The following is a 26,448-nucleotide window of genomic DNA, read 5'->3' on the forward strand; positions in this document are numbered from 1 at the left end:
CCGGGTAAAGTAAAAAAAAATAAAAATAAAAGAAAAATATGTCTATGGGACGAAGGGAGGGTTTTAGTATGTTGAAAAAAAAATATATATATATATATATATATATATAGGGGAATATGCAAAGCAGCTCATTACATCACCTTTTCAGGTAATGTTCCCTGGTATCAGCTTAGCTCCAGTTAAGGAATATAAAAAGCTGATCGGGATTTTATGCCAAGCCAGACTACTCCCCAAAAGGGAAGTTTCTACCCATTTTTATATTAGCCCAGGGGGGGGGATCGGGGGGGGGGGGGGGGAATAATAGCACAAGGGCATTAAGACTGAGGGGGGGAAGGATAATGACAAAAGTGGATCAGAGGGAGGGGGGTATAATGGCACAAGGGGATTAATATGGAGGGGGGAATAAAAGAACAAGTGGATTAATATGGAGGGCAGAACAATGGCACAAGGGGACTAAGTATCGCATTAGTATAAAGGTAAGAACACGCCTTTTTGTCCGCGGGTACCCCTCGCGCGTAAATTCCACGCAAATTTACACGCAAGGGGGTACCTGCGGACATACTTTCAGCCTTTGGGGGTACAGTCACCAAAAAAGTTGAGAACCACTGCACTAGACTATCCTTCTAGTCAAGCCCATATAGGCAATTTGCATGGAGCACCAGACATGGCAATAAGTGCACATGACTATAAACCCACTTCCCCAATCACACATTGATGATGACCTATCCTATTCGGATTGCACCTAAATACAGTATGATCTAATATAATACTTATACCATTCCAAGGTATTTTGAAAATACTATGCTACAATCATGGTTCAATAATGGCGAATGAGACAAAAAGTTTTGCATGTACAATCACTATTATTTGCGAGTTGTAGTTTTGCAACAGCTGGAGGCACCCTAGTTGGGAAACACTTTCATAGAGAAGTTCTAGCCTATATTAGAAACTAAATTCAGTAACAAAAAAAAAAAAGTGTTTATATATAAACATATTAAGTACCACTCTACCAGCGTGTATCACTACCATCACATTCCTGGTATCTAAGTAACCAGTGCAAAGGGGGTCAACGCCAGAGACTGTTTTACAGTGTTTACAGGATTCTGCAACTGCAAATAAAATATCATGTGCAGAGTGTACGAGAGGAAGAAGTCACAAGCGTTAGGATTTGGTCCAAAGTGCAAAGGAGGAGGAGAGTCCCGAAGAAACTTAAAAGGGTGAGATAGGGAAGGGTAACAGAAGTTGTAGGGTGAGACTGTAAAGGCGCAGGGGGCCAATGAAGAAGAGAGTCTACGGACCAGGAGTTCACACTACGTAAGTCATTTTTGGTGACTATCTTAGTAAATAAGAAGAGAAATTTACTCATTTTGGAGGCGAGTAAAGTCCTGTACTGTATAACAGCAAAGCAGTAAGCTGTTTTATTAAAAGGATACAATTTGGAAGCTTATACAAATGCTAAATATATATATATATATATATATATATATATATATATATATATATATGTGTGCGTGTGTGTATAAATATTTGCATATCTGCATATTTGAATATTTGCGTGCATATCAAGGTGTCATCCTTAGATTTTCGGCGTTGTTATGTTGCTAAGTCAGGACCATCTGTCTATATTTACAATATACGGGGTACTGTTTTGGGGTTTTAAAAAATGTAGTCTTGGCCAAGATCATAATAATATGTGTTGGATATGTTGCCAATGGTGCAACCTATGTGATCATCTAAGAAACCTGTGCTGCTTTTCTTTAATGCATTAAGTGTATCCAGACAATGTTCTGCACAACTTGAGAGCACCTATATTTCTTTAGATACAGCAACAAGTCAGGTGAATATGTTGTGTTTCTTCCATTTTTGCATAGCATTGTGCAATCTAATTTGTACGGGTTTCTCCGATCACGGACCATAAGCCATGCTTGTTTAAGATGTACAATCCAAAACCAATAATCCGATGGCATTGTCAGGCACAGCCAGTGCACCCATACATTACATACAGCGATGCCCTAAATTAACCAACCATGGGGACCCGAAAACAGTGACATTCACAGGGTTGCCAACTTTAAAGGGTTACGCCGGCCCCAAGACATCCTTTTTTACAGACTGTGCAGGAGTTTACAGGCAGCAGAGCCCTCCTTCAGTACCCATCATAGTGCACTATAATATGCCAGCCAAAGAGTCCCAATATATTGAAAGCTATATAGTCCCTACATAGTGCAGACAAACTCTATACGGAGCCCAATACCTTGTTCTCACGTTACTCCAAGTAAAAGGTTTTAGGATATAACATTTTATGATGACTTTGTGACACAGCAATAAAAAGTTATCACCTATTCACAGGATTGGGGATAAGTGTGTGTTGCCAGGGGTGCCCAAACTGTGAGACCCCAGATCTTGAGAATATGAGAATAGAGACTCAGATATGCCTGCAAAATGTCACAACAGGTCAGCACATTCTCCATTATTCTCCATGGAGGTGTCAGAGATAGTATTCAGCTATATCCTGCAGCTCTGTAGAGCTTGAAGCGAGCCCATGCTGACTCAACATCTTTTTTATTGTTGCATTGTACTTATTGTAATGCAAAACCATTTTCACATAGGTTTTTATATTTTAAAAAAATTCTCAGCTTCACTTTTGCAGTTTACGTGTTTTCACATATAATGCAGGCTGCCCTGTCTAAGTGAAATTCATCATAAGAGTTGCCTGACATCTTAGTCTCCAGATCTTTCTTCTCTACTTCTGAACACTTTTCTAAGATGATTTATGGAGTTGTCATAAATCCGCTTAGATTGTTCAAGAGAGAAGAGAACCAGGATCTGTAGACTGAGGCGTCAGGCTGCCCTTCTGATGGATTTCATTTGGACAGATAGGGCACTATATGGCTACTTTCACACCGTTATGTCCCGTCCATTGAAAAATGAGGGGAGAATAGCATGAGGAAAATTAGTGCATGTGCTGTCCTTTTTCTCCCACTCTAATCATTGCCACCCAACGGACCCCATTATAGTCAATGGGATCCATCGGGACGCGTTGTTGCCCGTTGTGCTCCGTCCCTATAATGGGCGTTGAAGGCTAGAAAAAAAAAAAAGAAGAGAGTCTAACGGACGTTTTTGCTCGGAGTACGGCAGTGTGAAAGTAGCCTATGCCTGTTGAGGATGTTAAGGAGGATGACATAACCAGAACCCAACTTCTAACTTGGACCAGTGCCTATGAATAAGTAAAGGAATTAGGGATGCAGAAAGAGTCACGATGCAGAAAAAAAAACATACTGATATTTTGTTACTGCATAAGGCTGCATTCACACCATGTTTTGTACATACGAGTGCCGAATCCACCGGGGGGAGGGGCAAACCGGGCGCTCCCGTACCCCAGCCGGATCAGCCCGTGACTCCATTTACTTTAATGAGCCGACCGGAGTCAAACGGTGACTCCGGTCGGCTCAGTTTTGACCCGTATCTGTTTTTTGACCGGACCTAAAACCGCAGTATACTACAGTTTTAGGTCCGGTCAGGAAACCGCATACGGGTCAACTGAGCCGACCAGAGTCACCGTTTGACTCCGGTCGGCTCATTAAAGTAAATGGAGTCACGGGCTGATCCGGCTGGGGTACAGGAGTGCCCGGTTTGCCCCTCCCCCCGCCGGATCCGGCACCCGTATGTACAAAACGTGGTGTGAATGCAGCCTAAGCCTAGATTTTTCACACCATGTTTGTCACGATTCGGCTTCCAGGTAGTGGATCCTCTGTGCCAGAGAGGGATTGGCGTGGACCGTGCTAGTGGACCGGTTCTAAGCCACTACTGGTTTTCACCAGAGCCCGCCGCAAAGCGGGATGGTCTTGCTGCGGCGGTAGTGACCAGGTCGTATCCACTAGCAACGGCTCACCTCTCTGGCTGCTGAAGATGGGCGCGGTACAAGGGAGTAGGCAGAAGCAAGGTCAGACGTAGCAGAAGGTCGGGGGCAGGCGGCAAGGTTCGTAGTCAGGATGGGTAGCAGAAGTTCAGGTACACAGGCTTTGGACACACTAAACGCTTTCACTGGCACAAGGCAACAAGATCCGGCAAGGGAGTGCAGGGGAAGTGAGGTGATATAGGGAAGTGCACAGGTGGGAGCCAATTAAGCTAATTGGACCAGGCACCAATCATTGGTGCACTGGCCCTTTAAGTCTCAGAGAGCTGGCGCGCGCGCGCCCTAGAGAGCGGAGCCGCGCGCGCCAGCACATGACAGCAGGGGACCGGGACGGGTAAGTGACCTGGGATGCGATTCGCGAGCGGGTGCGTCCCGCTGTGCGAATCGCATCCCCAACGGCCAAAACAGTGCAGCGCTCCCGGTCAGCGGGACTGACCGGGGCGCTGCAGGGAGAAAGACGCCGTGAGCGCTCCGGGGAGGAGCGGGGACCCGGAGCGCTAGGCGTAACAGTACCCCCCCCCTTAGGTCTCCCCTTTTCTTTGACCGGCAACTGCCTCCCCTGGGATGAGGACACCGGGAAAGAATGGAGGGTTTCCTCAACGGCAGGCAGTACAGCAGGAGTGGGAATGGGGAGGGAGGGCAGAGGGCGAAGCCTGGCACGGGGCAGTGTGACACCAGGACGGGGGCCATGAGGAGGCACAGAGGTTTGCCTGACGGGACTGGGAGGGGGGGAGAGGCACTTCCTATGGCAGGCAGAGTCCCAGTTCTTTATCTCCCCAGTGGTCCAATCAAGGGTGGGGGAATGAAGCCGGAGCCATGGCAGACCGAGGAGGACCTCAGAGGTACAACTGGGGAGAATGAAGAACTCAATCCTTTCGTGGTGGGGTCCGATAGACATCAGGAGGGGTTCTGTGCGGTAACGCACGGTGCAGTCCAATCTGGCTCCGTTGACCGCGGAAATGTAGAGCGGTTTGGCGAGACGGGTCACCGGGATGCTGAATTTATTGACAAAGGACTCCAAAATAAAATTCCCGGAGGCACCAGAGTCCAAGCAGGCCAAGGCTGAGAGGGAGGAGTTGGCTGTAGGAGAAATCCGCACGGGCACCGTGAGACGTGGAGAAGAAGATTTAGAACCAAGAGATGCCACACCCACGTGAGCTGGGTGCGTGCGTGCGTTTCCCAGGCGTGGAGGACGGATAGGGCAATCCACCAAGAAATGCTCGGTACTGGCACAGTACAGACAGAGATTTTCTTCTCTACGGCGATTCCTCTCTTCCTGGGTCAGGCGAGACCGATCCACTTGCATGGCCTCCTCGGCGGGAGGCCCAGGCATAGACTGCAAAGGATGCTGTGGGAGAGGTGCCCAGAGATCTAAGTCTTTTTCCTGGCGGAGCTCTTGGTGTCGCTCAGAAAAACGCATGTCAATGCGGGTAGCCAAATGGATGAGTTCTTGGAGGTTGGCAGGAATCTCTCGTGCGGCCAGCACATCCTTGATGCGACTGGATAGGCCTTTTTTAAAGGTCGCGCAGAGAGCCTCATTATTCCAGGATAGTTCAGATGCAAAAGTACGGAATTGTATGGCGTACTCGCCAACGGAAGAATTACCCTGGACCAGGTTCAGCAGGGCAGTCTCAGCAGAAGAGGCTCGGGCAGGTTCCTCAAAGACACTTCGGACTTCAGCAAAAAAGGACTGGACTGTGGCTGTGGCAGGATCATTGCGGTCCCAGAGCGGTGTGGCCCAAGACAAGGCCTTTCCTGAAAGAAGGCTTACTACGAACGCCACCTTAGACCGTTCTGTAGGAAACAAGTCTGACAACATCTCCATATGCAGGGAACACTGAGACAAAAATCCACGGCAGAGTCTGGAGTCCCCATCAAATTTGTCCGGCAGGGACAAGCGGAGGTTAGGAGCGGACACTCGCTGCGGAGGAGGTGCAGGAGCTGGAGGAGATGGTTGCTGCTGTAGCAGGGGCAGAATTTGCTGTAACATGGCGGTCAACTGCGACAGCTGCTGTCCTTGTTGGGCAATCTGCTGCGATTGCTGAGCGACCACCGTGGGAAGATCTGCGAGACTTGGCAGCGGCACCTCAGCGGGATCCATGGCCGGATCTACTGTCACGATTCGGCTTCCAGGTAGTGGATCCTCTGTGCCAGAGAGGGATTGGCGTGGACCGTGCTAGTGGACCGGTTCTAAGCCACTACTGGTTTTCACCAGAGCCCGCCGCAAAGCGGGATGGTCTTGCTGCGGCGGTAGTGACCAGGTCGTATCCACTAGCAACGGCTCACCTCTCTGGCTGCTGAAGATGGGCGCGGTACAAGGGAGTAGGCAGAAGCAAGGTCAGACGTAGCAGAAGGTCGGGGGCAGGCGGCAAGGTTCGTAGTCAGGATGGGTAGCAGAAGTTCAGGTACACAGGCTTTGGACACACTAAACGCTTTCACTGGCACAAGGCAACAAGATCCGGCAAGGGAGTGCAGGGGAAGTGAGGTGATATAGGGAAGTGCACAGGTGGGAGCCAATTAAGCTAATTGGACCAGGCACCAATCATTGGTGCACTGGCCCTTTAAGTCTCAGAGAGCTGGCGCGCGCGCGCCCTAGAGAGCGGAGCCGCGCGCGCCAGCACATGACAGCAGGGGACCGGGACGGGTAAGTGACCTGGGATGCGATTCGCGAGCGGGTGCGTCCCGCTGTGCGAATCGCATCCCCAACGGCCAAAACAGTGCAGCGCTCCCGGTCAGCGGGACTGACCGGGGCGCTGCAGGGAGAAAGACGCCGTGAGCGCTCCGGGGAGGAGCGGGGACCCGGAGCGCTAGGCGTAACAATGTTTTGTACAAACACAGTGACAGATTCTCTCTAACAAAAGCTTATCGTTCTTTCAGCCAACCAACCATTACCTCCTCTGATTCTTCCATAAACACACAATCTCAGCTTGGTATCTGATGGGTAGTGTAAGATAGGCTGGTGCATGGGGAACAAATGGACATACATATTAAAATGAAACAAACATGATATAATAGTTATCAGGGGAAAAGGCCAAATACTCCAAGATTGGATCAAAATTCTTAAGACACCCTATCACGTGATGGGTATGAGCAGTCTGAGTCTTGCGGTGTGACGAGTGATTGTTGGGCTCACTGCATAACTATGCGGGGAAGGGGGGGGGGGGGTAACAGATTTTGCATTAGGTTCCAAGCTACACTTTTCTATCAGAATATACATTGGGGCAAAAAAGTATTTAGTCAGCCACCAATTGTGCAAGTTCTCCCACTTAAAGGGGTACTCCAGTGGAAAACTTTTTTTTTATTTTTTTTAAATCGACTGGTGCCAGAAAGTTAAACAGATTTGTAAATGACTTCTATAAAAAAAAATCTTAATTCTTCCAGTACTTATTAGCTGCTGAATTCTACAGAGGAAAGTCTTTTCTTTTTGGAACATAGAACTCTCTGCTGACATCATGACCACAGTGCTCTCTGCTGACACCTCTGTCTATTTAAGGAACTGTCCGGAGCAGTATATGTTTTCTGTGGGGATTTTCTTCTACTCTGGACAGTTCTTGAAATGTGCAGAGATTTTAGCAGAGAGCACTGTGGTCATGATGTCAGCAGAGAGCTCTGTGTTAAAAAAAAAAAAAAGAATCTCCTTTATAGTATTTAGCAGCTAATAAGTACTAGAAGGATTAAGATTTTTTAATAGAAGTCATTTACAAATCTGTTTAACTTTCTGGCACCAGTTGATTTAAAAAAAAAAGTTTTCCACCGCAGTACCCCTTTAAAAAGATGAGGGAGGCCTGTAATTTTCATTATAGGTAGAGATGAGCGAATTTTGGATAAATTCGATTCGGCCGATTTGCCGAATTTTCAGAAAAAATTTGCTCAAAATGCTTTTAAAAACGGCTATTTCCAGGCTACAGAGAGCCTCAATAGCGGTGTACAACACTTTGCCTTGCCGTAACACGTATAGGGAGTGTGCTGGGTCAGTGAAATAATACTGTTATTCAGCATGACATGCAGATTACAGGCGTTGCTTTTAAAATCACTGACACAGAGAGTCTGGATGTGGTAGCAGGGTCGGGAGACCATATGGCGTCACAATTAAAGTGATTAACGAGATTTCTTAATTAAATTTTTACATTTTAAATTTACTTCTTTCAGGGCCCATTCTGGTGAGCATCGAGCTGGTGGTCTGCCATGAGGCGAGCTACCACCTGTTCCAGCCCCTGCCTCTCAGCGTCACCCCGCTACAACCCCCCCCCCCCCCCCCCCCCGACCGTGAAACTGCGATTGTTTCATTTAATCAGTTATGGTTCCTCGTTATCGCTCACACCTGTTTCATTGGATTCTCGTGGCAATTCCAGAGGTAATATATGACAACGACTGGAGAGGAGTGAATTTAAAAAAAATGTTTAGTCATCCAGCCCCAATAGTATATAATTGCTGCAGTGTATAAGTTGCTGCACTGAAAAAGCTTGTACTTGTATCTTAAAATTGAGCTGGTGGTCCACCACGAGGCCAGCTACCACCTGTCTCAGCCCCTGCCTCTCAGCGCACCCCATGCTCATGAATGAGTGTCCACTTAAAAGGGAGGGAATGCAGCCCAAACAACTTGGAAAGGAGCACATTCAGCTTCTGCGCCGTTGGATGAGTGGGCACATACTGTTGTCTCTTGGACATGGCTTCACTGATGGATTGCTGGTGAATGACTGACTCGAAGTAGGAGTAGCAGGAGCATCTGGACTGACAGAAGATGGGTATGACAGACAGCTCCCTATGGCTGAGGTGGTGGAGCCTTGGCTGGTTGCAACAGGAAGTAGTGTGCCACTGAATGATGCAGCAGGCTGGACTACTGTCATGTTTAGTGCTCCGGCCGCACACACGCTGGCCGTGAGCGCATGGCCCCATCTCCCGCTGCCGCCGGCGGGGCTGGGATTCGCATTGCGGGATGTGCCCACATGCGAATCCCAGCCCGTCATTCACCACCTGCTCCTCCTGCACTCTCCTCAGCTTCTGTGCTCCGGCATGCGCGTCCCCGTCCCTTAGGGCGCACCCGCGCCGGAGCTCTGAAATTTTAAGGGCCAGTGTGCCCATTAATTAAGTAACACCTGTGCGATCAGCTTCAGCATCATCGAGTTGTGTCTGCACGTCACTGATGTCCTCCTCAGGTTCCTAAACAGTGTCTGCTTCAGAAGCCTGAACGCTCACAACACCACCTCCCACGTCACTCTCCTCATCACTACTTGCCCGCCTAGCGGAGGAAGCGGCAGATGTCTCCTCCACTCCTTGGCTGGGCAGTAGCTGCTGACTGTCTTCTAGTAGATCGTCCTCACTAAATAGTGGAGCTGAACCCACAGCATAAAATACTTCTGTGAGGAGGGAACAGCATAGGACAGAGGCAATGGGAGGACAGGGACTGCTCTCGGGCCATGCCAACTGAGGGTTGTGTCTGAGGAACCCCCCGACTGTTGACTGTGGGTGTCAGATGTCACTTGTGATGAAGTGGAGGACCGAGTTAACCAATCAATGAAAGCAGATGGGTTGCTGGTCGAGACCACGACCTCTAGCTGATATCGGGAGCTCAGGCCTCTCGCTGCGACTCCTGCTGCCACTCACCCCTAGTCTGCTACAACCTCTGCCTGTACCTGATAAATTTAGGCCTCTGCCACTCATCTGTGCATGTCCTGGCACTTCTCTGCCTGACATACTTATACACCAGCTGAGTGCGTATATGTTACACTTATGAGGGGAGGACAATACGCTCCACTACACTTAAAACTGTATTTGGCTACAAAAGCAGGTTTGTAGTTTTGGCTGGCCTTTCAGAGTAACTAGGCCCTTATGACTTTAACAGGAACAAAGTCATACACCACGTAGGTGTATGTACAGTTTACACTTATGAGAGGAGGACAATACGCTCCGCTACAAACTGTATTAGGCTACAAAAACAAGTGTGCAGCTTAACAGGGAAAAAAATGTACACCACCTATGTAAGCACAGGTTACACTTATGAGAGGACAATCCGCTCCGCAACCTGTATTAGGCACTAAAAGCAGATGACTATGGCTTTTAGTGCACTGCTCACCCTAACTGGCCCCTATTAGCTTTAGAGGTGTTGTACAACTTAGTGCAGCAGTAAGGAGTCGCTGTGTAGTACACCCAAAAGTGTTCTTTCTCTCTCCCTCCCTTCCCTGTCAGTGCTTTTCTGCAGTGATTTGGGCTTGTGGTCAATAGCTGCTGTAAAACAGTTTTTGTCAGATTTTTTAAGAATTTATTTGCAAATTATGGTGGAAAATAAATATTTGGACACCTACAAACAAGCAAGATTTCTGGCTCTCACAGACCTGTAACTTATTCTTCAAGAGTCTCTTCTGTCCTCCACTCGTTACCTGTATTAATGGCACCTTTTTGAACTTGTTATCAGTATGAAAGACACTTGTCCACAACCTCAAATAGTCACACTACAAACTCCACTATGGCCAAGACCAAAGAGCTGTTGAAGGACACCAGAAACAAAATTGCAGATCTGCACCAGGCTGGGAAGACTGAATCTGCAATAGGCAAGCAGCTTGTTGTGAAGAAATCAACTGTGGGAGCAATTATTAGAAAATGGAAAACATACAAGACCACTGATAATCTCCATCGATCTGGTGTTGAAATGATCTTAAGAACGGTGAGCAAAAATCCCAGAACCACAAGGGGGGACCTAGTGAATGATCTGCAGAGAACTGGGACCAAAGTAACAAAGGCTATAATCAGTAACACACTACGCCGCCAGGGACTCAAATCTTGCAGTGCCAGACATTTCCCCCTGCTTAAGCAGGTACATGTCTGGGCCCATCAGAAGTTTGCTGGAGAACATTTGGATGATCCAGAAGAGAACAACAAAACAAAAATGTGGTTTCAAATGGCAGGAAATGCTCAACCCCAAACGCAGTTGTGCATTTATGCATACAATGGGGGATGCCTGCAGCAGACTACAAGTGCCACAATGGCATCCTGCACCTGGAGTGAATTGGGATCAGGCTGTGAGCATAAATGCACAACTGCGTTTGGGGTTGAGCATTTCCTGCCATTTGAAACCACGTTTTTTTCTTGTTGTTCATATCTTGTTACTTGAAGATGTATAAACTCAAAATCTAATGCACCTTAATCACTATTACAGGCAGCATTTTGGTGTAACTGTGAGGCCGGCAACATATCAGCCTTCTTGGATGGGGCTCATAGCCTTCTTCCCTCCTCCCACTGTATGTGTGCTTAGCCACACTGGAGGTAACTGGGAGCAAGCTGTGAGTTGGACCTAATACTGCTGTAATTGCCCACTGGCCCCTGGTATTGCCCATTCAGCACAGGTAGGTATAGTGTTAGGTCCCGTGCCAATTGAGAAACCTTGGGGTTGGTGTGCGGGCTCAGGTATGTCCTTCATATAAGGATATACTGGCTAATGTCTCAATTTTAACATCATTTTGAGGGTTAATCATATCTTACTGTCTACATCTACCACAGTAGTGAACCTAAATTTATGTATGATCCAGAAGAGGTTTGGGAGAATGTCATATGGTCAGATAAAACCAAAGTAGAACTTTTTGGTAAAAACTCGTTGTGTTTGATGGAGAAAGAATGCTGAGTTGGATCCAAAGAACACCATACCTACTGTGAAACATGTTGTGGAAACATCATGCTTTGGGACTGTTTTTCAGCAAAGGTACCAGGACGACTGATCCATGTAAAGGAAAGAATGAATGGGGCCATGTATCATGAGGAGAAAACCTCCTTCCATCAGCAAGGGCATTGAAAATGAAACATGGCTGGGTCTTTCAGCATGACAATGATCCCAAACACAACGCCCGGGCAACGAAGGAGTGGCTTCATAAGAAGCATTTCAAGGTTCTGGAGTGGCCTAACCAGTCTCCAGATCTCAACCCCATAGAAAACCTTTGGAGGGAGTTGAAAGTCCGTGTTGGCCAGCAACAGCCCCAAAACATCACTGCTCTAGAGGATATCTGCATGAAGGAAGGGGGAAAAATACCAGCAACAGTGTGTGAAAACCTTGTGAAGAATTAAAGTAAACATTTGACGTTGCCAAAAAAAAAAAAAGGGTATATAACAAAGTATTGAGAAGAACGTTTGTTATTGCCCAAATACTTATTTTTCACCATAATTGGCAAATAAATTATTTAAAAATCAGACAATATGATTTTATGGATTTTTTTTCTCATTATGTCGCTCATAGTTGAGGTATACCTATGATGAAGATTACCGGCCTCTCATCTTTTTAAGTGGGAAAACTTGCACAATTGGTGTCTGACTAAATACTTTTTTTTGCCCCACTGTACAGTTGTTTTCCCAAGAACAAAAATTACTTTTCTTGCATAGTGACAAAAGCAACAACATAACCAATCTATGTTGCAATGATTTCATTGTGGTTGTGACAGTGCTTCGCAAATGGGCACTGAGGAGAATAGTAGTGGGGGGAATAGAGAAAGACTGGTACAGTTTATATATTAAAAAGTACATTATTTTACTATTTGTTCACACTGAGAAATTGATGAGGAATGATTTTCGTTAGTAAATTCAGCAAATCTGCTATCTTCAGCTTGGAGCGGAAATGGTGTGGAATTGGTGTAAAATTGGTGCAGAATTTGAGAGAAATTAAATGCGGAATTTTTAAGAAGAAAATCTGGAGGAGGATCCCCACCAATGGCTGGCTATCAATTCACCTTTAGAAAATTCCATGCAAAAATTCTGCATCAGTTCTGTATCAATTCTGCGGCAATTATGCTCCAAACTTATTTCATCATGAAAAATAAAGTCCCATTGATTTCAATAAAATTTTACCCTCAGTTTCCACCAGAAGAATGAACATGTTCAATAATTTGTCGAAAGACAATTCAGCGTCTGATTTTTAACTGTGGAAATTCTTCAGTGTGAACAGGGACAGAAAGACCATTAACCCCTCTAGGATCACACAGCCCATTTTGATCTTAAGGACACAGACGATTTTATTTTTAGCATTTTCATTTTCCTCCTAACCTTCTAAAAATCATAACTCTTTCCATCCACAGACCCATTTGAGGGCTAGTTTTTTGCAAGACCAATTGTACTTTGTAATGACACCACTCATTTTACCATAAAATATACAGCAAAACTTAAAAAATTATTATTTGTGTGAGGAAATTGAAAAGAAAACTGATATGTTGCATATTTTGGAGGGTTTGGTTTTCATTAGAGATGAGCGAACTTACAGTAAATTTGATTCGTCACGAACTTATCGGCTCGGCAGTTGATGACTTTTCCTGAGTAAATTAGTTCAGCTTTCCGGTGCTCCGGTGGGCTGGAAAAGGTGGATACAGTCCTAGGAAAGAGTCTCCTAGGAATGTATCCACCTTTTCCAGCCCACCGGAGCACCGGAAAGCTGAACTAATTTATACAGGAAAAGTTATCAACTGCCGAGCGGAGAAGTTCGTGACGAATCGAATTTACTGTAAGTTCGCTAATCTCTAGTTTTCATGCTGCCGGAACCTTTCGTGCATGATGTGAGCACCGCTTGGGTGCTCGCGTTATGTACAGGATGTAAATGTATGTCCTGGTGCACTAAGTCCCAGTGGATCAGGACATTTATTTACGTCCTATGTTCTTAAGGGGTTATAGTTAATGGAACTTAAATTTAAGGCGGAATAGGAGCTGAAATCTGGCATGGAATTAGGTTAGTAAATTCCTTGTCGATTCCTAAATGTGAATATACTCAGGATCATGTAAACCATTTAAACCCACGATAAAAGCATCTAGTTGCCATTTCTAGTATTCTACATACCGTATTTTTGGCGTATAAGATGCACTTTTTGGGGGTGGGGGAGGGAAGTTGGGGCATCTTATACGGCAAATACCTGTCCTATCGCGGCGGTCCCTGTGGCCATCAACGGCCGGGACCCGCGGCTAATACAGGACATCACCAATCGCGGTGATGCCCTGTATTAACCCTTCAGATGCGGCGATCAAAGCTGACCGCTGCGTCTGAAAATAACACTAACCCGGCTGTTGAGTCGGGCTGTTCAGGACCGCCGCGGTGTAATCACGGTGTCCCGAACAGCTTACAGGACACCGGGAGGAACCTTACCTGCCTCCTCGGTGTCTGCTCCATGCCGGGATCCCCTGCATGCCCACGTTGTCTGCAAGCCAACGGCTGCAAGCCAACGGCTGTCCGGGCATGCTGGGAGTTGTAGTTTTGCAACATCTGAAGGTCCGCAGGTTGAAGATCACTGTCCTATACTTTACATTGTATTTGGTTCAGAATCTTTATTTTCTAGATTTTTATCCTATAAAATTAGGTGCGTCTTATATGCCGGAGCCTCTCATATGACGAAAAATACGGTAACTAAATCTAAGGATTGTTATTCCTAGGGTGGTTTTGCACATAAGCATTAATAGATTGCATATAGGTATAGACGTTATCTAGCAGACTATAGTGCTGCTTAACATGATTGGTATGAATAAATTTGTGTGTTGCACTCATTTTATTTCATTGCCTCCATATGAGGATAGACGTGTATTTTCTACATTACAGCACTACCAGAATTGCCAATAAATCCATCTAATGAATGAAGAATATAAATGAGAAATCAATGAGCTATAAGGATAATGGGCTGAGCAGGCACAACTGTGATACATGAATTATTGAACTGTTTGTTACAATTCCAGCCCATCCCTTTAGGATTAACAAATGGAAATCAATAGATTTGTTTTTGAAACATTCCTCCATGCATTACATCCATAGCTGATATTACCACTTCATATACACTCCTCAACATTGAAACTGCAACACCAAGGAGGAAAACTTGTTGAATTATGGAAATTACAGGATCGATAGACACGTTAATGAGATGTAAATTTAAAAAAATGTAAACAAAATATTTAAACATCTCGGATTTAGTATTAAGTATGAGCACACACGCAATAATACGCACACAAACGCACTCTTATCATGCTATCAGTCAAGTTATTAAAGGGTACCTCTCATCAAAAAAAAAACTTTTGATATATTATAGATTAATGTATGCAGAATAACTTTACAATTGCATGTTATTAAAAAATATGCTTCTTTCTATTTAATTTTCCCCTTTGAAGAAAAGACCACTAGGGGTCTCCCTACCAGTCCTGGCAGCAAGCATTTCAGACTCATGCTGGAGTCCTAAACACTACGAGCTGCCAGTCTGCTTTGTTCACAAAGGAGAACACTCAGAGCTGCCAGCCTGCTTTGTTCACAGCCTGTTTGGCTGTGAACAAAGCAGGCTGGCAGCTCTGAGTGTTTAGGACTCCAGAATGAGTCAGAAATGCTTGCTGACAGGACTGATCGCGAAAAATACAATAGAAAGAAGCATATTTTTCATTAACATGCTATTGGAAAGTTATTCAACATTCATTAATCTAAAATATATCAAAAGTTTATTTGATGAGAGGTACCCATGAATGGTTGGATGAATGTTCTGCCACACTGAATGGCCTTGGACACACAAATCATTACAATCTACAATTGTGTCCAGTGACCAATGATATCCCAGATGTGCTCGATGGGAGACAAGTCCGGAGACACTGCAGGCCATGGTAGTACATTTGCACGTTGAAAAATGGACACTGGGTCACGTTGCTTTGATCTTGGAAATGGGGGTACACCTGGTACCAAAGACCAAAGCAGCGTGATGGCATGAGGTCAATAAAACACCTGTAGTTGGACTTCTGTTGTGGAGCCCAATGTTGTATAAGTGCCTTCTGATAAATTGTGTAGACACTGTTCATAAAGTCCAATTTTACTTGCAGGACAGAATGGATCCCTTCACGCCGTTCTTCAAATTGGACGGGTTCTCCCCTGTGCACCTCTTGCTGTCATTCCAGTTCATCGTTGGTCTCACAACCACTGGGACATGCAATGTTGAACAGAGCTGACATCTTGGCCTACACGCGTAGCGATTTGTGATTTTAGAGATGAAACAAGGTCTCTCAGTTTCAGGATTTTGACCCTCTCAGTTTGCGACAAGTTAGTTAACTGGCACAGAACATTTTATCTGATGTAGATAAAGAACATTTTATCTAATGTTGACAAACCTGCGTACACAGTTATGCATAATATGTGTTCATAAAATGGTATTGTTTGGCAACAGAGTGTTATGGCATGTAAATATGAGATGTCATAAGTCAGATCAATCCTTTTTATTACCCAACACTACCACAATGTGTGGAATTCACAGTTTTCTCCCCATGGAGGTCTTGTTGTAAGATATATTGGTTCTCAAGCCAGGTTTGATAAGGCTGAAGCTTCCCCTACAGACCGTTCTCCATCTCTCTTTTGGTGGAATCCATTCATGTGCTTTAAAAAAAGGGTGAAGGGGTACTCTGCCCCTAGACATCTTATCCCCTATACAAAGGATAGGGGATAAGATGTCTTATCACTGGGGTCCTGCCGCCCCCCCCCCCCCCCCCCGCAATCTCCCTGCTGCACCAAGCATTCATTTAGAGCATCGGGTGCAGCGACAGAGGGTTGAGACATCATGGCCGCGCCCCCTCAATGCAAGTCTACGACAGTCACGCCCCCTTTCATAGACTTGCATTGAGGGGTTGTGGCCGGGATGTCACGAGTGGGGAGTGACCGGGATGTCACAAGCCTCCCCCCTGCATCACCAATCATCCGGCACGGAGCAAAGTTCGCTCCGTGCACCGGATGTCTGGGGTGCCAGAGCCGAGATCGCGAGGGACCCCCATGATCAGACATCTTATCCCCTATCCTTTGGATAGAGGATAAGATGTCTAGGGGCGGAGTACCCCTTTAAGAAGCTTTAAAATTGTAGTGTGAATATTCTTTGTGAAGTAGGGTCAGATTTTTTATCTATGCATATTGTTGACTTTACAGAAAAGTGTGGCATCAATGCTTAGATCTTAGTGCTATGGTGTAGGCACTGGAAGATTTAGGAGAGAGTGATCAAATCCCCTAAAACCCAGCAGTACCTACCATGACTAGCTTTCATATTACTCAATATGCTTCTTCCTGATGCTCAAGCAGTTGAATACTACAGTAGGGCAAGGGAGCCCTAGGTGCCTCCTTGTTCACACAGGCTATGCAATGCTGTAGCAAAACAATGGACAGACAACTGCTAGTGTAAACAGGGCAACAAGTGACAACCAAGATAATAAAAGATCCAGTTGTTACTTCTACAGCTGCCACAAAATACAAAACTGGCAAAAATCTGAAAAACAAACAAATGAAAAAAAAATACAATTATCAATTTGACAAGCAATAGAAACATTTCCTGCTGCTGTATGTTTGGTTGTAATAATGTATGTAGTTCTGGAAGCTTGCCCAGAAATAAGACAGTAAAAGGATGTGAGATAATAAAACAAGAAAGTGATCATCCAGTTCACATTTGATCACAGCTGTACTATGACTCAATGCATTGTAATACAAATTAAAGGGGTAATCCTCTGGAAAAAAATTTTTTTAAATCAACTGGTGCCAGAAAGTTAAAAAAAAGAATTGTAAATTACTTCTATTAAAAAAAATCTTAATCCTTCCAGTTCTTATCAGCTGCTATTTGCTCCACAGGAAGTTCTTTTCTTCTTGAATTTCCTTTCTGTCTGACCACAGTGCTCTCTGCTGACTATTCTGTCCATTTTAGGAACTGTCCAGAGCAGGAGCAAATCCCCATAGCAAACCTATCCTGCTCTAGACAGTTCTTAACATGGACAGAGGTTTCAGCAGAGAGCACTGTGGTCAGACAGAAAGGAAATTCAAAAAGAAAAGAAATTCCTCGTCGTTTACAGCAGCTGATAAGTACTGTAAAGATTAAGATTTTTAAATAGAGGTAATTTACTAATCTGTTTAACCTTCTGGCACCAGTTGATTTAGTACCACTTTTGCTTAGGTTTTACTTTTTATAAATTTTTATACATTTTTTGGGGAATAAAATGTGACAAAAAAGCAGCAATTTTGGACTTTTTAAATTTTTTTACGTTTACGCCGTTCACTGTACGGGATAATTAACAATATATTTTAATAGTTCAGACTTTTACGCATGCGGCGATATCAAATATGTGTATAATTTATTTTTTTAACGTTTTTTTGGGGGGTAAAATGGGAAAAACGGACGTTTTACTTTTTTAATGGGGGAGGGGATTTTTCAAAATTTTTTACTTTTTTCTTTTACATTTTTTTTCTTTTTTTTTTCTTTTACACTTTTTATGCACCCATAGGGGACTATTCATAGCAATCATTTGATTGCTAATACTGTTCAGTGCTATGTATAGGACACAGCACTGCTCAGTATTATCGGTGATCTTCTGCTCTGGTCTGCTCGATCTCAGACCAGAACAGAAGACCCCGGGAGACGGCCGGAGCAAGGTGAGGGGACCTCCGGCCACCATGATGGATAATCGGATCTCTGCGGCAGCACTGCGGGCGATCCGTTCATCCATTCAAAATACCGCACTGCCGCAGATGCCGTGATCTGTATTGATCACGGCATCTGAGGGGTTAATGGCGGACATCCGCGTGATCACTGATGTCCGCCATTACCGGCGGGTCCCTGGCTGCTGGGGCCCCGTACAGGAGATCGCGGGGGGGCCCCAGCGGTCGGACCCCCCGCGATCTGCAACTTATCCCCTATCCTTAGGATAGGGGATAAGTTGTTCACCACTTGTTCACTACTGGACTACTCCTTTAAAACGATTTCAGTGGACGACTTGTGGCTCATACCCCGGCTTCCAAACTTTGTACACATCGTACTCGGGATAGTTTATGGCCACCACCGTGTATGGCTCTGTTTCCCAGATGAAGTCCAATTTGTCCGTTCTCGGGAACTTCCGTAGCCAGACTTTGTGGCTCACCTGGAGTGGTTTGACTGAAGCATGGCAGTTGTAATCATCTTGTTGCCATTGTCGGGCCTCGCCTATTTTCTTACTGACAGTCTCCTTGGTCTCCTGAATCCTCCTCTGATGATCGGAAACCCATTCGAGGGACACTTGTGGAGAATTGTTGATCAGAGCTTGCAACCCAAACGTCCAGTCTTTTGGCAGTTGCCCATGTCGCCCCATCATTAAGTAGAAGAGGGTGTATCCAGTGGAGCAGAGTACTGTATTTTTGTAAATTTCCAACAACTCAGGCAGAAGCCAGGGCCATTCTTCTTGTCTTGACACAGAGGCTGCTCGCAGCATATGGATGAAGACTTGGTTGATATGCTCACAGAGCCCATTTCCCTGAGGGTGATAGGTGGTGGTTCGAAGTTTCTTGCAGTCATGGTATTGACATAATTCTTGCAAGAGTTGGGCCTCAAATTCCATTCCACGGTCAGTTATGACAGACTCAGGACATCCAAGGGTTTGCACCCATTTAGAGTAGAACATCTGGGCCGCTGTCTTGGCTGTGAGATCTTTGACAGAACAACGACAACCCACTTGGAGTAATGATCGACCATGATGAGAGCATAGGTATACCCATACCGGGTAGCAGACAACTTCACATGGTCTCGCGCGACAAACTGGTTGGGTCTGTCTCTCTGGATGGAGTGGAGGGGTGCTCTTGCATCCTTGCGCACATTCTTGGTGTTGGTGACGTTACAGACAGAACATTCAGTGCACCATTTCTCAATGTCGCTCCACTTTCCAATCCAGTAGAATCTTTGCCTGACAGTGACTTCAGTCTTGTGGACTCCAAAGTGTCCCGACTGGTCATGATATGCGTTGAGGACCATCACCGCATCTCTTAGGGGAATCAGAATCGGATGAAGTCGATCACCAGAGACCAGATCCAAAGAATTTCTGTACAACAGTCCTTTGTGCACAAACAGTCGCTTCCTCTGTCGCCACAGATGCTTCAACTCTTAGTCACAATGGGTCTGGAGTAGACGGCTTGGTACCTTTTTCGTCAGAAGGTACTCTAACAGATCCACCATAACTCGACTTTCATCTTGGAGAGTCTTCCAGGTGTACAGGTCTTCTTTAACTTTTTTGGACCTGGGTTCATCGTCCATGAGGGCAGTCACAACATTCTGTTACACAAACCGTTGATAAAATGGGGGCATCTCCACGTCTTCCCACATGTCTTCAACAGGTGGTTTCCAGGGTCATCCAAGACAGTACATCGGCATTGACGTTTGACTGCTTCTGTACTTGATAGTGAAACTGTAATTAGTTAATCAATCGCTGTTCAAAGGCAACCAACTTGGCAGTGTTCAAGTGGGACAACAGGTTATTATCCCTGAAGACATTAAATGGCGTGGCAGCAAAATAATCTTAGAATTTTTCTGCCACGGCCCACACCAGGGCGTAAAGTTCCAATTTGAATGAACTGTAATTGGCATCGTTCTTCTCTGTGCCTTACAGGTTATGACTGGCAAAGGCAATCACTCTCTCTTGTCCATCGTGAACTTGGGACAGGACAGCTCCCAGACCTTCAAAACTGGCATCAATATATAGCCTGAACAGCTGACTGTAGTCTGGATATGCCAAGAATGGGTGGTTTTGTCAGCAGACGTTTAAGAGCTCAGAACGCTGTCTCTTGCTCTTCGGCCCATTCAATAGGTAGTCTTCCACTGTAATTCTCCTTTGCCGTACCCCGTAGGACATCTGTGAGGGGTTCTGCAATTTGGGCGAAGTGTGGGATGTAGCAGGCGAATCCCAGGAAGCTCCTAACATCCTTGACCATGCGCGGGGTAGGCCAGTTCTTGGCAGCATCTACCTTTTCAGGGTTTGGCTGAACTCCCTCTGCACTGACAACATTTCCCAGGTAATGGACTTGAGGTTTGAGCAAGTGACACTTTGATGGTTTGATCTTCAACCCATGCTTGATCAGGACTTGAAAGACGTCTGATAGATGACTGAGGCGTTTCTGGTAAGACTTAGAATACAGTGTGCAATAGAACACTTTGGAAATTCAGATGGCCCAGGCACCTTTCCATCAGATGCTGGAACGTAGCAGGGGAATTACATAGCCCAAACGGCATACTTTTAAACTCAAACAACTCCATAGGTGTCACAAAGGCAGTCTTCTCCCGGTCTTCCGTAGCCATGGGCACTTGCCAGTACCCGCTGGTCAAATCCTGGGTGAAGAAGTAAGCAGCAGACCCGAGGGCAGTAAGCGACTCCTCAATTCTTGGCAAGGGATAAGCGTCCTTATGTGTGACATTGTTCTGTTTCCTGTAGTCAAAACTGAACAAGGTACTCCCAGGGACTCTGACTTTCTGATATCACCAGCATTGTCGGCCAGCATCTTCTTGACAGTCTGAAACATGCCTGGCGTGACCAGATGGTTTCTCTCCTTGATAGGAGGGCTGTCACCTGTGAGGATTCGGTGCTGGATCATTGAAGTTTTTCCGAAGTCTGTGGGGTGTTTGCTGAAAGCTTCATGATACATTTTGGCAAGATTGATGACTCCATTGACCTGGTCCCGTGGGGTTGTGTCGTCCCTAACCTGGAGCTGTGCCCACCAGGGCTCTGGGGGATTAGTACTGGATCCACCGGTAACTTGAGCTGCACGCTGTCGGGCCACTAGATGCTCTGTATCGATGTCCTTCGAATCTTGGAGGTACAACTGAGCCACTGGAGTATACTTGGGTAAAACGGTAACAGAATCAGACAGGTTCACTAACTGTACTGGGACTCTTCCATTGGAGACGGTGACAAGGCTTCTCGCAGCTAGGACTAATGGATGATCTTCAAGCTGCAGGGGTTCATGCAGAGCCTTATAATCCCTATTCTTGACTCTGGGGCGTGCATGGCACCATATGATGGCTTCAGGGTTGGGTTGTAAGGTCACCGACATGATGTCTTGAACTCGTACTGCTGCTGCACAGCCTGCCGGTCTGAAGGGGGCGTATTGGGAAGAGACATTAATTACTTCCATATTAACCTTTGGTATCACTCAGAGTTAAATATACATTCACAACCCCATTCAAACACTGTGTTTCTCTGGTCTCCCATCCAAGCCTCAACCAGACCTAAAGCTGCTGAACTTCAATATGAAGTTGGCCAGCCCTACCATAGATCTAATCAACTGGGATTGCGGGGAGCAGGGGCAGGTTTCCTGGCCGAGGGAGGTTCTTGGTCAGGTGGAGCAGGCCGGGTGGCAAGCTCCTTAACAGTCTTAGTTAATTGCTCAATGTCCAGCCTAACACTCTGTAGATCCGAGACTGTGGGGACTGGCAAAGTAGGTTGCACTGGGGCGGAAACAGGGGATGAGATGGTATAGGCCTGGCTGCCACCCCTAGTGGTTCTGGAGCAAGTATAAGGGGAATACAAGCTTCCTCTAACTCAGTCCCGGACTCAATCATTTGTATAGCCAGTCTTTTAAAAGCAGGATATGACATACTGGGGTTTTGGACTGCTAACATTCTCAATTGGGCCTTATCCCATTTGTTATGGGCTCCATCAATAAATCTGTCCATTAACACTTTGTTGCCCTGCTCGGGAGTTATATCATCTAACTTCTGGACAATCTCTAGAGCATTCTGTAGGGCTACAGCATATGCTATGAAGGTCTCACCTGGCTATTGTCACCTTTCATACAGCCGGAGACATACCTCTGATGGACTTGCCGGATCCAATTTCTGAACCACTTTGCTCTATTCATCTATTTGTACCTTTGATATGTGACTTTGAGAATGTGACTCAAATACTTTGTACAGTCCTTCAAAGATCTGTTCCACCAACGCCTTCTCAGATGCTGGCCATGTGCGGGCTTCCTCTAGTGCCGCTCCCTGGAGTTGTCCTGTTAGCAGTTGCACCTGTTGGTTAGGAGGAAAAGAGTAAAAGACAAACAAGCTCTGGATCCTCTCTTTAAAATCCCTCAGGGTGAAGAGGCCCATATTGTAAGTAGGAAGGACAGGGTTCACCATGAATACCGGTGCAAACGTTGAAACACCAGGACTGTTGATGCTTGCTGGAGACAGGGGGGGCAGGATCCTGGCTGCTGGAGCAGGCGATGACCTCGCCACTGGAGATGAAGGGGTGCTGGAGCCCGAATGATCTGTGGTGCTGGGTTCGGACATTTTGTTGATTTTTTGAGTGTGCTGTCGCTTTAAGAAGAATGAGTTGCATTCCCCTTTAAGAGAGCTGATGAGATGCTGCAGCAGCTCCCGTTTGAATGATGGTTATACTACAGCAGACACTCCCCCTCTATTTTGCAGGTACCCAGTGATAAACAGCCTTGCGACCAGATTTGTGTACAATAAGAAGACAGTAGTGACAAATTCAGGTACCAGAGACTTGGTTTTGATGATCGGTACATCACAGTATATATACCTTACAATAGATAATATTAGATATAATTAACCATTTACATTGCATAGGGTAAAAAGGGACTCAGGGGACACCGCAATAGCAGGCAGGACAGCAAGGGTACAGGGGTGCAACTCATGTACTGGGCCACCACAGAGGTAAGAGACAGTCTGCACTGTGAGGCTTTGGGGAACTTAATATGAATACCTGAGGTCTGATGACCATTTGTGTGAGGTAACAAATTTTAATTATTATTTTTTTTTTTTTTTTGACGGGTGGCCGATAGTAAGCCAACTGTATAGTAAAGTGAGTGAATGTGTGTAGTTAGAGCATAGACAAGCAGATGTTTTATGGCAGTGTGGACACAGCTATATACCGTGTTTAACCATAAACCGAGATGTTTAACCGAGAAGCCCTGTATTTGAACTGTGTCACTATCTGAGACTGCTGTTTACTGTTGTTGGCCCATCTCTACCGAGCTACACTCCCACACTAGCCATACACACTCGTTTTGTGCCAGGCAAATCTGCCAATTTAAGGAGAATCAGAAAAACCACTGATAGAGTTGTCTGGCATTTGCTTTTGCCCCTCTTCCCAACCGAGAATGTACATGTAAACGAAATTGGAAAAGATGGATGTCCGCTGAATGAGTGCTGTGCCAACAGCTGTCGTATGTGTATGGCCAACACCTACCTTATAACCTAAAGGCTACAGGGCTGAGCACTAAACCCTACAGAGAAGTAAACAGAAAGATCTTTCCCTGATAAAGGAGTCAGGCACAATAGAAGTGCTTTAAGGGTACATTCCCACATGGCGTATTTGCTGCTGCGTATTTCATTTTCTCTGTTGAAGTCAATGGGTAGGAAAATACGCAGCACCAAATACGCAGCAAATACGCAGCAAAATACGCCGTGTGGGAACGTACCCTTAGAGTTTTCACAACCACAAGATTATATATGAAAAGCTAGAGTTTGCCCAGGAGCACAATCCTAGAGACATTTCCATTTTATAAATAAAGAATATTAAAGGGGTACTCCACCCCTAGAATCTTATCCCCTATCCAAAGGATAGGGGATAAGATGTCTGATCGCGGGGGTCCCGCCGCTGGGGACCCCCGCAATATACCATGCGGCACCCACCTGTTTCTGCTCCGAAAGCGCTGGAGGGTCTGGGTCCCGTCCATGTGAACGGAAGATCGTGATGTCACGACTCTGCCCCAGTGTGACATCACGCCCCACCCCCTCAATGCAAGTATATGGGAGGGGGCGTGACGGCCGTCACGCCCCCTCCCATAGACTTGCATCGACGGGGCGGAGTCATGACGTCATGATCTTCCATACCATGGTCAGGACCCAGAATCTCCAGCGCTTCCAGAGCAGAAACAGGTGGGTGCCGCATGCTATATTGCGGGGGTCCCAATCGGCGGGACCCCCGCGATCAGACATCTTATCCCCTATCCTTTGGAAAGGGGATAAGATGTCTAGGGGTGGAGTACCCCTTTAAGCATCAAATAGCCTATAATGGTAATACTGACCAAGGAATTGTAGTTTACCAGCTAAGAGTAGTCATAGTAAATACCTTTTACAAACCGAATGAGTCATGTATTTGGGTCGCTACCAAATCTTTCAAAATGAATTAAATAAAAATGTAATTTCAAAAGATGTCATTTTGTGCTGATACATTATATTGAACACATTATTTTCTCATTACCATCTCTGATATCTTCATCTAAATTCACAGTTGATGTCCTAGTTATCGCAGTACATTAGCAGATTCCACCATCAACTTCAAGAGAAGATTTGGAAATTAGCATTTTCTGTTGCTTAGCAACATAATTCACTTATGGTTCCCTTGAGAGACAGACAAGCCTGAGAGAATCCGGTTCAATCCCATATTGCTATGCACCAGGGGTCAAATGTCACATCAATTTTCATTTCTAATATGCAATAGTTGATTCAAATCACATGTATACACCTGCACAAAAGACATCCATGGAGTATATATATATCTTGTTAATATATGCTATCTAGACAAGGCAAGATTTCTGGCCATCTAGTATTCACTCACCATGTATGAATAGACTATGCAATCAAATATGTCTTTTCTATAATGGGCCGTGTTCACATTCAGATGTGCAAAAATATATGAGTAAATACAAATAAATACATAAATGTGGTAAAAATGTTGTGTTTAGTAACATTGATCGGGTGGTTATTTTCCATTTATCCCTTCAATTTATCAATGTCTGAAAAATGTGCCGAAGCTTTTATCCTCCCTATTGAAAGGGAAGAGATCACTGCCTAAAAACGGTCGTCAAAAACTGGGTGAACAATTTTATAAATGACTTGGATTGTGAAAAAATTAAAAATTACACCCACTTTTCTGAAAAAAAACTAAAAGCAACACAATGGTTGGAAAAATAGGCAGACTTTGGCAAATGTCTTTAATAAAATTAGCGCAATTTCGATGACATAGAAACATAGAATGTGTCGGCAGAAAAGAACCATTTGGCTTATCTAGTCTGTCCAATATTCTGAATCAATAGTCAACTTTCAATAGTCCCTGGCCCTATCTTATATGAAGGATAGCCATATACCTATCTCTATCTTATATGGAGGATAGCCTTACACCTATCCCCTGCATGCTTAACCCCTTAACGACGCAGGATGTATATTTACGTCCTGCGCCGGCTCCCGCGATATGAAGCGGGGTCGCGCTGTGACCCCGCATCACATCGCGTCGGTCCCGGCGCTCATCAACGGCCGGGACCCGCGGCTAATACCACACATCGCCAATCGCGGCAATGTGCGGTATTAACCCTTTAGAAGCGGCAGTCAAAGCTGACCGCCGCTTCTAAAGTGAAAGTGAAACTATCCTGGCTAGTCAGTCGGGCTGTTCGGGACCGCCGTGGTGAAATCGCGGTGTCCCGAACAGCTTACAGAGGGCCCTTACCTGCCTCCTTGGTGTCCGATCAACGAATGACTGCTCTGTGCCTGAGATCCAGGCAAGAGCAGTCAAGCGCCGATAACACTGATCACAAACGTGTTAATACACGCCTGTGATCAGGATGAGAGATCAGTGTGTGCAGTGTTATAGGTCCCTATGGGAGCTATAACACTACAAAAAAAAAAGTAAAAAAAAGTGTTAATAAAGGTCATTTAACCCCTTCCCTAATAAAAGTTTGAATCACCCCCCTTTTCCCATAAAAAAAATAAAACAGTGTAAATAAAAAAATAAAAAAACATATGTGGTATCGCCGCGTGCGTAACTGTCCGAACTATAAAAATATA

General features: G+C 45.4%; 1 long non-coding RNA gene across 1 annotated transcript; it reads right to left on the reverse strand.

The window, feature by feature from the left end:
* Window positions 1-15,687: 15,687 nt before the first annotated feature.
* LOC130362841 (uncharacterized) lies at window positions 15,688-24,954 on the reverse strand. Its single transcript, XR_008891592.1, has 3 exons — window positions 24,869-24,954; window positions 16,902-17,136; window positions 15,688-15,960 (listed from the first exon to the last, which is right to left on the reverse strand). It is a non-coding gene; the product is annotated as an uncharacterized LOC130362841 (long non-coding RNA).
* Window positions 24,955-26,448: the final 1,494 nt, after the last annotated feature.

The sequence above is a fragment of the Hyla sarda genome, chromosome 3, assembly GCF_029499605.1.
Source record: "Hyla sarda isolate aHylSar1 chromosome 3, aHylSar1.hap1, whole genome shotgun sequence".
Taxonomy (NCBI): Eukaryota; Metazoa; Chordata; class Amphibia; order Anura; family Hylidae; genus Hyla; species Hyla sarda.